Here is a 13,616-nt window from a genome sequence, read left to right on the forward strand (position 1 = left end):
TGGAAGGGGTTGCGGCACATCATGGGTCTGAGCCCAATGCCCCATGATGCACCGCTTTCCATTCCAGCATTCCTTGTGCTTCTGCCTGCGGTTCACACCATTTTCAATGTCCTTTGTTTTTTGCTTGCTCCGCCACATCTATCTGCAGGAATGGGTCCTGTACTGCTTTCCAGTATTCTGCTTGCTCTCATTAACTCTTCACAAGTGGCAGTGGAGTTATTCCTGAAATTACAAAAGCTATGGCGGGCACAGTTGCCTGACTTCAGGTTTGCCATGGCAAGCAGCTACAACAAGAGATTGCTTGTGGTATTCACAGAGCTGCTGACCACAGTTGCTTTTGGGCTGAGGAAACAAGCACTGAGTGGTAGGATTGGACAGTTACGCAGGTCTAGGATGATGAGCAGTGGCTGCAGAACTTTCGGATGTGGATAGCCACTTTCATGGAACTTGCCCCAGCCCTGCGGCGCAAGGACACCCGAATGAGAGCTGCCCTCTCAGTGGAGAAGTGCATGGAGATTGCAGTATGGAGGCTGGTGACTCCAGACTGCTACAATTAGTCGTGAACCAATTTGGAATGAGAAAGTTGACCATTGAGGCTATGTTAATGTAAGTGTGCTGAGTCATTAATCACATCCTGCTGCAAAAGACCATGACCTTTGGCAACGTGCATGAGATTATGGATGGCTTTGCAGAAATGAGTTTCCCTAACTGTGAAGGGGCAATAAATGGCACGCATATTTCAATTCTGGCACCAGACCACCTTGTGACTGAGTACATTAATTGGAAGGGGTACTTCTCCATGGTTCTGCAGGCACTTGTGGATGACTGTGGGTGTTTCATGGCCATTAACACAGGCTGGTCCAGAAAGGTTCATGATGCACGTATCTATAGGAACACTGTCCTGTACAGGAAGCTGCAAGCAAGGACCTTCTTTCCAGACCAGAAGATCACCGTAGGGGAAGTCAAAATGCCCAAACTGATCCTGGGAGACCTTGCATACCCCTTAATGCCATGGATCATGAAGCCGTACACGGGGAACATGCACAGTAGTAAGAAGTGGTTCAACAACAGACTGAGTAGATGCAGAATGACTGTTGAATGTGCCTTTGGCTGATTGAAGGTGTGCTGGCGATGCCTGGCTAGACCTGAATGATGAAAATATTCCCATGCTGTATGCAACATAATGTTTGTGAAGGGAAGGGCAAAAAGTTCACTCAGGGTTGGACCACTGAGGCAGAATGCCTGTCAGCTGAATTTGAGCATCCAGACACCAGGGCTATTAGAGGGGTTCAGCGTGGTGCCATAAGAATCAGTGATGCCTTGAGGCAACACTTCAAAGATGAAAACCAGTAATGTTTGTTGCTATGCTTGGGACTGCAGTGTTAATAGAGTCTGCTATGTTAGGAAGCAATTGTAATTGTTTAGGTTTGTGATTCAATGTAACGATGTAATAAAACTTCATGTTGACTTGTTGAAGCCATAAGGTATGATTGCTTTCAAAGAAACAAATAAAGATTGCTTACAAAAAAAATGCTTTTATTTAATGACAGCAACACACGCACACACAGAGATGGTGAGGGGCTGGGTAATGGTCATAGATTTGTATAAGTCCAGTTTTAATTTGAAAAACTGTCATGGGGTGGAGTGTAGAGGATAGTGAGACATGCCAGCAAGCTGATAGGAATGTGTAGGAGGAGTTTGGGGAGGGCATGGGAATGAGTTGTGAATTTGCTGAAGGGAAGGGCAGGCACACATATGCTCAGTCTGGAGTGTGATGAGGGACTGCAGCATGTCCGTTTGGTGTTCAGGAGGGTTATCAGCCGCCCTGTCACTTCCTTATGGAACGCCTCTTTTTCTTTTCTGTCCCACTTCTCACTGTCCCTCCACTCCTTCAGGTCCATCTTTTCTGCTGCTGCGTGCAGCATCACATCCTGGAGCAGATCCTCCCTGCTCCACCTTGGCCGCTTTCTAATCCTATGGAGACGCTCTGCCGGGGTGGGAGGCTGGCTTCCCAAGGTCATTTCTGTGAAGCCCTAAAGCAACAATTAACAGAAGCACTGTTGTTAGCTAAACATAGAGCAGTGATACAGTGCATTAAAAAACACCACGGGTAACACACTTATCACTTTCTTGGTGACCTTAGGCAAGCACACATGAGCCAGAAGACATCAAGAATGGTAACTGAACGCAGGGGTAGGGGACTTGTTTATTACAGAAAAGCAATGTGAACAGGCCACGTGGCTCTTAGGGGGAGCCAACACTATTGGTAGGGGGACCAACACTCAGTAACTTTCCCAACGTTTTCTGCAGGTGGTAGTCACTTTGGAAGCTATGTTGCTGCTGAGGGTGAGCAGGGAAGCAAGGATGCATCTGCTATATGCTTGTGGCTTTCATCACAGTCCCTATGCTGCTCACCTGTGTGCAGCGATGGTCCTTGCCCAAGTAATTGCAGAGTGGCACGGGACAGTGTCTCTCAATGGGGCAAGGAACAAAGCAGCTTTGCCCAGGAACCTGTGGCAGAGGATTGCTGAGTACCTCCAGAAAAGTTTCCTAAATATCTCTGTGGAGGATTCCCTTGAAATAATGGAGTCCATCAACTCACTGTTCCACCGTACTGCCTAGCTGTGTGGGGAAATGTACAACACACAGAAACAAGCCGGCCTACTACAATTCTCTATCCACAACCCACTTCAGCACTTCACAAAACCAAAATCACTTACCAGGGGTCTCCTCTCCTGCTTCTGGCTCGCCAAACAGTGACAGCTGTGACTGGCTCAACACCTCTGGAGTGGAGAAGAGCTCCTGGCTGGACGCATCATGGGGCTCCGAATCTTCTTCAGCCTCCACCTCTTCATCAATGACTTCCTCCTTGTGGCTAGGTCCACTTTCCATTGGCTCCAGACCCACTGAAGTATCACGGTGGTCTTAGCGGTGGATTTGGGGTCCCCACCCAAGACAGTGGCCAACTCCTTGTAAAAATTGCAGGTTTGGGCACAGCACCGGAGCTATGGTTTGCCTCTCACACCTTGTGGTAGGATTTCCTCAACTCCTTGACCTTGGCCCTGCACTGCAGTGTGTCCCAGTCATATCCCTTTTGGCACAAGCTGTGTGCAGTCAGGCCATAGGTATCGTAATTCCTATGGCTAGAGCGCAGCTGGGACTGGACAGCCTCCTCTTCCCAAATGCTGATGAGATCAAACAGCTCAGCATTGCTCCAAGCAGGAGATTATTTGGTACATGGAGCTGCCCTGGTCACCTGGGAGGATGTGATGAGACCACTCCACATGTTGCCAAGCAAACTGGAAAGGGAATTTCAAAATTCCTGGGGCTTTAAAGGGCTGGGGCGGACGGCAGGGGTGCTGGAACAATGTGTATAGTGGGGGTGCTGAGAGCCATTGAACTGAACTGTAAACCCTGTATATAATGGAAATCACTTCAAGCCAGGGAATGCAGCACCACCCCAGCACCACCTAGTTCCAGCACCTATGGCGGACGGTTGGTCACCTGGGGGCAAGCCAGCAGAGTTAAAACCGCTGACCAGAGTGGTCAGGACGGGCACTGTGGGTCACCTCCCAGATGCCAATATCAGCACTGAAATCAACCAGAGTATCTAAACTGGCACTGCGACGCTGAAGTCTCAGCACAAAGAATCTTATGCCGCTCATTGGGGTGGTTTTTTTGCAGCACTGCAACTGAGGAGTTTCAGTGCAAAAAGTGGCTTTGCAGTGTGTACACCTCTGTGGTTTCAGCACAAAAAGCTGCTTTTAGGGCAAAAACTTCCCAGTTTAGACAAGGCCTTACATATGACACGTCGGTTAATACACCCCAGAATAATATCAACTTTTTTGACAACTGCCTCACATTGCTGAATCATCCTTTTTCTATAGCACTGATGACTACCCAGTTATTCCCCATTTTGTAGTTGTGCATTCAATTTTGCCTTCCTAAGTGTAGTATTTTGCATGTGTCTTTATTAAATATCATTGTGTTGATTTCAGACCAATTCTCTAATTTTTGAAGGTCATTTTGTATTCTAATCCTATCCTCCAAAGTGCTTGCAACTAGGGCTGTCACGTGATAAAAAAAATTAATCTTGATTAATCACGCGATTAATTGTACTGTTAATAATAGAATACCATTTAAATAGCTTTGGATGTTTTCTACATTTTCAAATATGTTGATTTCAATTACAACACAGAAAACAAAACGTACAGTGCTCACTTTATATTTATTTTTATTACAAATATTTGCACTGTAAAAAACAAAAGAAATAGTATTTTTCTATTCACCTAGCACAAGCACTGTAATGCAATCTCTTTATCATGAAAGTTGAACTTACAAATGTAGAATTATGTACAAAAAAACCCTGCATTCAAAAATAAAAAATGGTAAAAATGTAGAGCCTACAAATCCAGTCGGTCCTACTGCTTGTTCAGTCAATCACTCAGACAAGTTTGTTTACATTTGCAGAAGATAATGCTGCCTGCTTCTTGTTTACAATGTCTCCTGAAAGTGAGAATAGGTGTTCACATGGCACTCTTGTAGCTGGTGTCGCAAGATATTTACATGACAGATGCACTAAAGATTCATTTGTCCCTTGATGCTTCAACCACCAATCCAGAGGACATGCATCCATGCTGAAGATGGGTTCTTCTCGATGACAATCCAAAGCAGTGTGGACCAATGTAAGTTCATTTTAATCATCTGAGTCAGATGACACCAGCAGAAGGTTGATTTTCTTTTTTGGCAGTTTGCATTCTGTAGTTTCCACTTCAGAGTGTTGCTCTTTTAAGACTTCTGAAAGCATGCTGCACACCTTGTCCCGATCAGATTTTGGAAGGCACTTCAGATTTTTAAATCTTGGGTCAAGTGCTGTAGCTATCTTTAGAAATCTCACATTGATACCTTCTTTGCATTTTGTCAAATCTGCAGTGAAAGTGTTCTTAAAATGAACAACATGTGCTGGATCATCATCCAAGACTGCTATAATATGAAATATATGGCAGAATGCTGGTAAAACAGAACAGGAGACACACAATTCTCCCCTAAGGAGTTCAGTCACAAATTTAATTAATGCATTATTTTTTTAATGAGCATCATCAGCATGGAAGTATGTCCTCTAGAACAATGGCCGAAACATGAAGAGGCATATGAATTTTTAAACACATAAATATCTTGTGACACCAGCTACAACTGTGCCATGCAGACACCTGTTCTCACTTTCAGGTGACATTGTAATTAAGAAGTGGACAGCATTATCTCCCGTAAATGTAAACAAACTTGTTTCTCTTAGCGATTGGCTGAACAAGAAGTAGGACTGAGTAGACTTGTAGGCACTAAAGTTTTACATTGTTTTGTTTTTGAGTGCAGTTATGTAACAAAAAAAAATCTATATTTGTAAGCTGCACTTTCAGATAAAGAGATTGCACTACAGTACTCATATGAGATGAATTGAAAAATACTATTTCTTTTGGTTATTCTTTTTATAGTGCAAATATCTGTAATAAAAAAAAACAAAGTGAGCACTGTACACTTTGTATTCTGTGTTGTAACTGAAACTCATATTTGAAAATGTAAAAAAGCATCCAAAAATATTTAATAAATTTCAATTGGTATTCTACTGTTTAACAGTGCAATTAATCATGATTCATTGTTTTAATTGTGATTAATTTTTTTGAGTTAATCACATGCGTTAACTGTAATTAATTGACAGCCCTACTTGCAACCCCTCCCAGCTTGATGTCATTAGTATGCTCTGCACTCTGTTATCGAAGTCATTAATGAAAATATTGAGTAGTATCTGACTTCTGTGAGACCCCACTAGTTATATCATGTAGTATGAAGAAAGGATTTCAGATGTTAAGAATAACTGGGCTAGAATCTTTGCAATGTATTAGTTTCTGGTAAAATTTGCATGAGGTTCTGTGACATTAAGACAATGGGTAAAGCCACTGATGTCAACACGTGTAGGATCCCTGTGTTGTTTGTTGTCTGCAGTGAATAGCTATATGTGATGCAACATCAGGGGATCCAAACATTAACAGCCCTACCAGTTGCTTGTTTTGAATGTTCTCAACAATGTGCATTTGAGGAATACCTGGAGTAAATCATTTTTGGTGCAGCGAGCTGCTGCTACTGCACAGGGGTAGTAGCAGGAGTGCTTAAGGGCTGGTATAAACACAAAAGTTGTACTGCTTCAATTATACTGGTGTAGTTAAAGTGGTTCAAGCCCCTTAGCATGAATGCAGTTATAAGGGTATAACTTATTCCGGTAAAAGAAGTGGAATAAAGCATCTTTATACTGATAGAACTTCATCCACACTAGGAGTTGCACTGATTTATCTATTTCTGTAGAAAAATCACAGCCCTAATTGAAATAGTTAAATCTATACAAACACTGTGCCTAGACCTTGACAGCTGAGAAAGCTCATCCATTGCTCTGTTAGCCATAGATAGGCAATGGCTCAGCAAAATGCAGCCCCTAAATTGGTCTTCCTCACCCAGAAATCTACAGACCACATCACCTCCCTCTTCACCCCATCTAGTTTAAACTTCTTGCCTTCACTTTCCACACTCTCTATAGCCAACCTCGTCTTTTATCATGGCCCCCCCCGGCTCCTCAGCTCTAGCCTCAATCCCTGTTTGTCCATCTCTCTCACATGTATCTGTCTTCTTTCACCCTGCTACCCATGCCTGGAATGTCCTGCCATTTCTGATCCACCAAACCACTCCCCTCTTCTCACACAAATCAGCATCTCAGACCCATTTTTTGGCAATGCTCACAAGAAGTGAGTCAATAATAATGGCTATTATTCTTTTAATTTATATATTAACTGAACCATCAAGACGAGCACATCACTGCGTGGCAGAAACATGTGTTCTTACTGCTATAACTCTACTCTTTCCTCACCTCATTCCCACATTATGGTTTCTCACCTCAACTTCTTAAACCTCTTCTAAGGTTAGAGCGTAAACTTTCAGGGACCATTTGAACTCTAAAGCACCCGGCACAGCTCTGGGAACTGTAAGAGTGAAAGTGCCTCACTTTTAGTAACCAACTGTCATAAATACAGTGCCAGTAATGGCAGAGGGTGATTTTGTTCTTGAGTGAGACCGGCATGGCTCAATTGGAATAGCAGTCTTTGGAAAACAATGGAAGTCAGGCAACAGCTCAAAGCCAGCCTTTCTGTTGTTTTCTAGTTGATTGCTGCAGTGGCAAGCTGATTCAGGGTATATTTAGCCACTGACTGGTAAACCTCATATAAAGAAAGTTGTCTAATTTTATTTTTTGTTTCAATCTCTCCCCAGTTGCTGCCAAGAAAGAGCCTGGGGATGTTCTACAGTATCCAAGTGAGAGGTGCCTTATAAATACCATTGCTAGACAGTGTAGATAAGAGTTTATGAGTTAATTGTCCTTGAGGTCAGAGACAGACTTGAAAATATCTGCTGTCACTACCACAATTTCCTTTTTGTGACAAAACAAATCTTCTCTAGATCATTGTGTAGGAAGAAGAGGATTAAGAGTCTTTTTACAAAGACAGCCCCTTTTTGCAGCAACTGTTCTCATTTTGTGGTCAGCACTGGCGTTCAGTTACTCTAGGTGGGTGTCATTACAATTCTAGGAACAGAATCTCAGCACATGGCTAGATCCTCAACTTGTGTAAATGGATGTAGCTCCAGTAATTACAATGAGCTCAACTGACTTACAGCAGCTGAGGATCTGACCTCTAATGTTTACCTCCCTGAAAAATTTACTCTGGAATACTTCAGCATTATAATAATAAATGGAAATACACCTATCTCATAGAGCTGGAAGGGACCTTGAAAGGTCATTGAGTCCAGTCCCCTGCCTTCACTAGCAGGACCAAGTACTGTCCCTGACATTTTTTTTTGCCTCAGAGCTCTAAATGGCCCCCCCTCAAGGATTGAGCTCATGATGCTGGGTTTATCAGGCCAATGCTCAAACCACTGAGCTATCCCTCCCCCAAGTTCCTTGTAATTAAAGTGGGAGTACACAAATACCATGGTAGTCTCAGTTACTGCTTGTTCTTCCCACCTCTACTTACTGGCTTGTGGATTAACACATTTTTGTCCGCTCTTGGCTTCATTAGAAACAGCATGGTTAATGCGCGGCAGCATCCCTTTCTCCTGTTCTCCCATGTTATTCTCTCCCTGGTGACTTCCATCTGCCCCCACAGTTTTAATTACCACCTATATGCCAATGATTCCCAAATCTACCTCTCTACTGGAGTGGAATAACTGATAGTTTTGATTCATTGGCAATTTTATAAAAGAAAATGAAAAGAAAATCATTTTGGGTCGAATAAAACATTTCCTCCAATCTGAAATGAAATGTTTCATGCATTTAAGGTGCTGGAGCTTGGGTTTTTTTAAATAAAATTGTAGGAAATTTCAAAACAAAACGTTGTTTCAGATCAGAAAAATCAAAATGTTGTGTTTCAAAAGTGTCTAAGAAAAGTTTTGTTTTAAACCATGAACTATTTGAAAAAACCAAGACGAATTCACAAAATTTTTTGATGTCACTAAGCCTGCATTTTTTGTCTAAAGCTGTTTCAGCCAAAAAATGTCACCCAGCTCTAGTCTCTACCCCAGTCTCTAGCTGTGTCCAGTCTCACAGCTCCACTTGACGCTCTGCTATCAAAAACTCTACCCTTCCAAAGCTGAATTGCTTGTTTTTCTTCCTAATCCTTCTCCTCTCCTCTCGATAACATCAGTCTCCTCTCTAGTTCCCAATGTCACATACTCTGTCACCTTTAATTCCTTTCTCCCTATACACAGAGGGTTAGTTTTTAAAAACACGTAAGTCCCATTTTCAAAAGTGACTCCTAAGTGAACTCCATCACACCATGCCTAAAACTTTTTTGGATTTCTTACAGTAACTTTCTTCTCCCTGATCTCTTCACATCTCACCACTCGCCAACCCCAGTCTATCCAAAATGCAACTGCTAGAGTCATCTTCCTCCCCTGGCACTTTGCAACTATTTGAGTAGCATCCTCTCTTTTAACATAGCAGGTTCATGCTTTTTGTCCTGATCTTCCAGTCCTGCATAATTTCACTCCACCGTACAGCTCTGCCCTCAATTGTTCCCACTCTCCCTTGTATTTCCTCTGCTTACCCCCATCACCTCTTCCCACTAGTCCTTTATCATTTCTTTGTCCATCTTCTGGATTCTGGTTTTTAGTTTATTTTTGGTGATGGTGAGTGTAGTCTGTGTTAGATTATAAGATCTTGGGAAGGGGCACTTACTGAAACCAGAATGGCCCAGTAGATAGCACCATGCACTGTGAAATAAGAAACTGGGTTTCTGCTCCTGGCTCTGCCATTGACATATGGTGTGACCTTTAGCAAATCACTTCACTTCTGTGCCTGTTTCCACTTTGTCCATCTTATCTGTTTAGATTGTAGGGTTTTGGGACAGTTTTTCAGTATGTGTTTGTGCAGCCAGGGCCAGCTCTAGGCCTCAGCACGCCACGCTCGTGCTTGGGGCAGCTTGCCGCGGGCGGCGCTCTGCCGGTTGCTAGGAGAGTGGCAGGCATCTCCGGTGGACCGGCGAGCGGCAGAGTGCCCCCCGTGGTGTGCTGCTGTGCTTGGGGCGGCGAAATGGCTAGAGCCGGCCCCGTGTGCAGCGCATACCAGCAATCTCCACTTCTCTGGATGTTACCATCATACAAATTAATACTACTTCTTCCGGCTCTATCTCTCACTTGCCCACTTAGGCAAGACATTTCACCTCTATGCTCACAGTAAAACAGAGAGAATGATACTTACCCACCTTTGAGATCTGTGGATGAATAGAGTGTGTTAATTTGGTTTGTAAAGTCCCACACATCTTTACAGCACTATATAAAACAATCATAATTTGAAGCCAATCCAGTTGGACCAGTATTTTGTCCCAAACCACATGGACTGCATGCACCAAGATGTACTCAAACAAATAAGCAAATCTCTCAGCTTTAAATAAAACTGAGTTTTCAAAAGTGGTTGAAGATATGTGTAGGTGTGTGTGATTTCATTTCTCATTGAAACAAGTTTGTACATCACTAATATGCAGGTGCGTAAAAACAGTACTTGGCTAGATCTAGCATGTTGGCTGATATCAGTTACAAGATAGAAACCAAATATATTTTTTGGAAATTACATGCCAGGTTTTCAACTGCTCTAAATTGGTGTAATTCCAATGACTTCAACAGAGCTACACCAATTTACACCTGCAGTATATTGGCACTACTTGTCCCTGGCATAGGTTTTAAGGGGTCTTAGTTTCTATTATGGAGGTGGCCATAGCTGTTTGTTTTTTTGCTAAAGGCTAGAGAGTCAATTGTGCAACCCTTGTACACACTGGAGAGCACCTGCTCACATGCGTAGACCTATCCACTTCAGAGAGTGAAGTTGATACCTTCTCACAGAAACTATTTATAAATCCTTTCATGTTCATCTTTTCCTGTTTACTCGTCTATCTTACTATCTCTTGAACTAGCAGTTTTGCCTCCATACTTATTCTGTAGCTGTCGGGAGTCTATACATCACAAACGCTCATCATTCTCCACCACCAAGAAGAAAAGATCATTTGGACACATCTGTGACCAAGAGAGGAAGACGACACAGTAGAACAAATATCAAACAAAGTCCTGCCTCCTTAGTCAAAGGTAAAATCCATCTATGTTAAATATACTGCCATCTTAACTGTAGTTAACTAACTATAGTTGACAAGAGGGAGACACACCTTGAGAGATACTTGTCTCTGATAATCTAGAAAGCAATGCTTTTTCTACTTGATTGTTAGGCCAACGGAGGTAGAGAAGGGAGAAGAGATTCTCTATGGAAAACAGTGAATTTTGGAAGCCATAAAGATGAGAAGAGGGTATCAGCAGCATAACAATAGCCTAAACTTCAGAGATACTGAGCACCTGTATCTCCTATTCATTTTAGTAAAATTGGTCTTGTATTATATGGGTGTAAATGAGATCAGAATCAGATGACATATTTATATCTTTCACATGGCATATATTTATTCTACATAAATCTGTTGCTTTACAAATATCAAACATAATTATAGAATGAGATGTTAATTATGTTGGAATTATAGCAGAGACTTAGGTTAGATGACATAGATTCATTCCTTATTATTTTTAACTAAAGATCTTTGCATGAAAATAGATCTTTATTTTTTGGAAAGAGATTCTCTGTACATAACGTGCTGATTGACTGTTATGGGACACCACATGAAAGGTGCGCACTACTTTATCTAACCAGTTTAGTTAAAATGGTATAATTTTGTGTTTAGACAAGCCTTTACACTGATCGGGACCTTATTCTTCAAGCAGACACATTGCTTTCATTCAGTGTGAGTAACAATGGCAAAATGCGGTTTTCTGCAACCCTTCTATACCCATAATCAATTTTCTTTTTTTTATGCACAGGTCTTAAAGATGACTCTTACAAGCCCTTTCCCAAACACCACAGAATATGACTATGTGTATGATGAAGGTACCTCTCCTTGCAGTGAAGGCAATGGTTTCAGCAGGTTTAAATCACTGTTTCTTCCAATAGTTTACTGCCTGATATTTGTCTTCAGCCTAGTGGGAAATGCTTTGCTCATATGTGTACTTTTGACCAGGAAGAAAGTCACCACCATGACCGAGGTGTGCTTGCTCAACCTTGCAATCTCTGACCTGCTTTTTGTTGTCTCCTTCCCATTTCAAGCTCACTATGCTGCAGAAGAATGGATTTTCGGAAATGCAGTGTGTAAAATGATGGCTGGTATTTATTACATAGGCTTTTACAGGAGCATTTTCTTTATAACCCTCATGAGCATAGACAGGTACATAGCAATCGTTCATGTTGTCTATGGGATGAGAGTTCGAACAGCCACCTGTGGCATAATTATAAGCCTACTCCTGTGGATGATGGCTGGTTTGGCTGCCATACCAAATATGGCATTTAACCAAGAAGTGGAAATTGAACAGTCTCTCAAGTGTGTCCCCAGATATCCTCCAGGCCAAAAGACCTGGTGATTTTTCACTCAGTTTGAAGTCAACATCTTGGGCCTTTTGATCCCACTCAATATCCTCATTTACTGCTACTCTCACATCCTAAAAATCTGCAGAGCTGCAAAAACCAGAACAAGATCAAAGCCATCTAGCTGATTTTCATCATTGTGGTCATCTTTTTCCTTTTCTGGGCTCCCTTCAACATTGTGCTTTTTCTAGACTCTCTGCAGAACTTGCACATCATCAACGACTGCAAGATGAGCCAAAGGCTTGTGCTGGCCCTGCAGCTGACCGAATCAATCTCCTTCATCCACTGCTGCCTGAACCCAGTGATCTATGCTTTTGCTGGCGAGATGTTTAAAGCTCACCTTAAAAAAATATTCCAAAACTGCATCCGTCGCATTTCTAGTAGCAATTCAGCCAATAATTCTCACTCCTTCCCCACTCAAGTATTAGGCTATTCTGATAGTGACAGAGTTCTGTAAGCTTTCCCACTCCCTGCCCAGGCATACATTCTAGCTGCATTCATTTAAATATAGCGATTGCCCTATAAAACATACTAGCATTGACTTAGCCCAGTGTGCTACCTCCATGGTTTATTTTTTAGGGACAGAGGAAAGTTGGTCCTGGATTTTGACTTCCACTCCATCAAAAATTGCAGCAATTCCTCCCAACACATGGTGTGAAAAAAATCCATCTACCCACATGCAGAGATCCTATCTAGAAACCCACAGATCAGCAGAACATGCCACCGCCAACATGATCTGACACTTCTGTGGACAATGGAAGTCTGCAGTGAATGAAGAGGACATAGAATTGCAAGATTCTTAATGTAAATATTTCCATAATACTATGCATTGCATATGCTCAGTGCCCCTTCTTCCTCATAGTATTTTTCTGTATTAAATGTGTATTTTTCTTGAATAAAGCAAAATGGCATCTTTGTATAACTGGCTTCCTGACAGTTTCCATATTTAAAAATCTGGGGGAGGTTTATGTAGACAAGCATTAAAACACAAACCAGGCTGGAGGGGGTGGGGGGACATCTATTGAGTTCTGACTTAATTTTAAATGTGTGTGACAGCTTCTTTTAAAGCTTCCTAGCAAAACATTCCCTCTTGATTGGCTGCTTTCTTTCTTGATGATAATTATTCACTGGCTGGCTGTGCACACAAATCACCTACCGTTTTTCAGTATATGACCTGACTCACCCTTCAGTTACTCCAGTTTGACACAGATGTAACTCTCAGTTTCAGTGCCATTATGACTGCATAACACTGAAGTAAGACAGGAGTGAATCACATTCTTGTATAGAAACCTCTGAGGACAGAATTTTTTCTTATATGTTAGTTTGGTGCATAACCTTTCTAAAATGTAGAGTGCTCTGCTGCCCTGTGCTATTATTGGCCCAATCCAAAACTCACTGAAGTCTAGAGGAGTCTTCCCCATGACTTTTATGGGGACTGGATTAGACCTTATGACTCCTGTATGTCCCCTCACACCCAGTAGATGTAGCCTGGCAATATATGTTATCATAATTCCTGAAGACAAGCTAAATTGAAGTATGATGCACTGGAATCTTTCATCAAAAAAAGACCTCTCAA

General features: G+C 42.1%; 1 pseudogene; it reads left to right on the forward strand.

Annotated features, from left to right (window-relative positions):
* Positions 1 to 10,635: 10,635 nt before the first annotated feature.
* On the forward strand, positions 10,636 to 13,408 carry LOC127043849 (C-C chemokine receptor type 8-like; annotated as a pseudogene).
* The last annotated feature ends 208 nt before the right edge of the window (positions 13,409 to 13,616 follow it).

This window comes from Gopherus flavomarginatus, chromosome 2, assembly GCF_025201925.1.
Source record: "Gopherus flavomarginatus isolate rGopFla2 chromosome 2, rGopFla2.mat.asm, whole genome shotgun sequence".
NCBI classification, from domain to species: domain Eukaryota; kingdom Metazoa; phylum Chordata; order Testudines; family Testudinidae; genus Gopherus; species Gopherus flavomarginatus.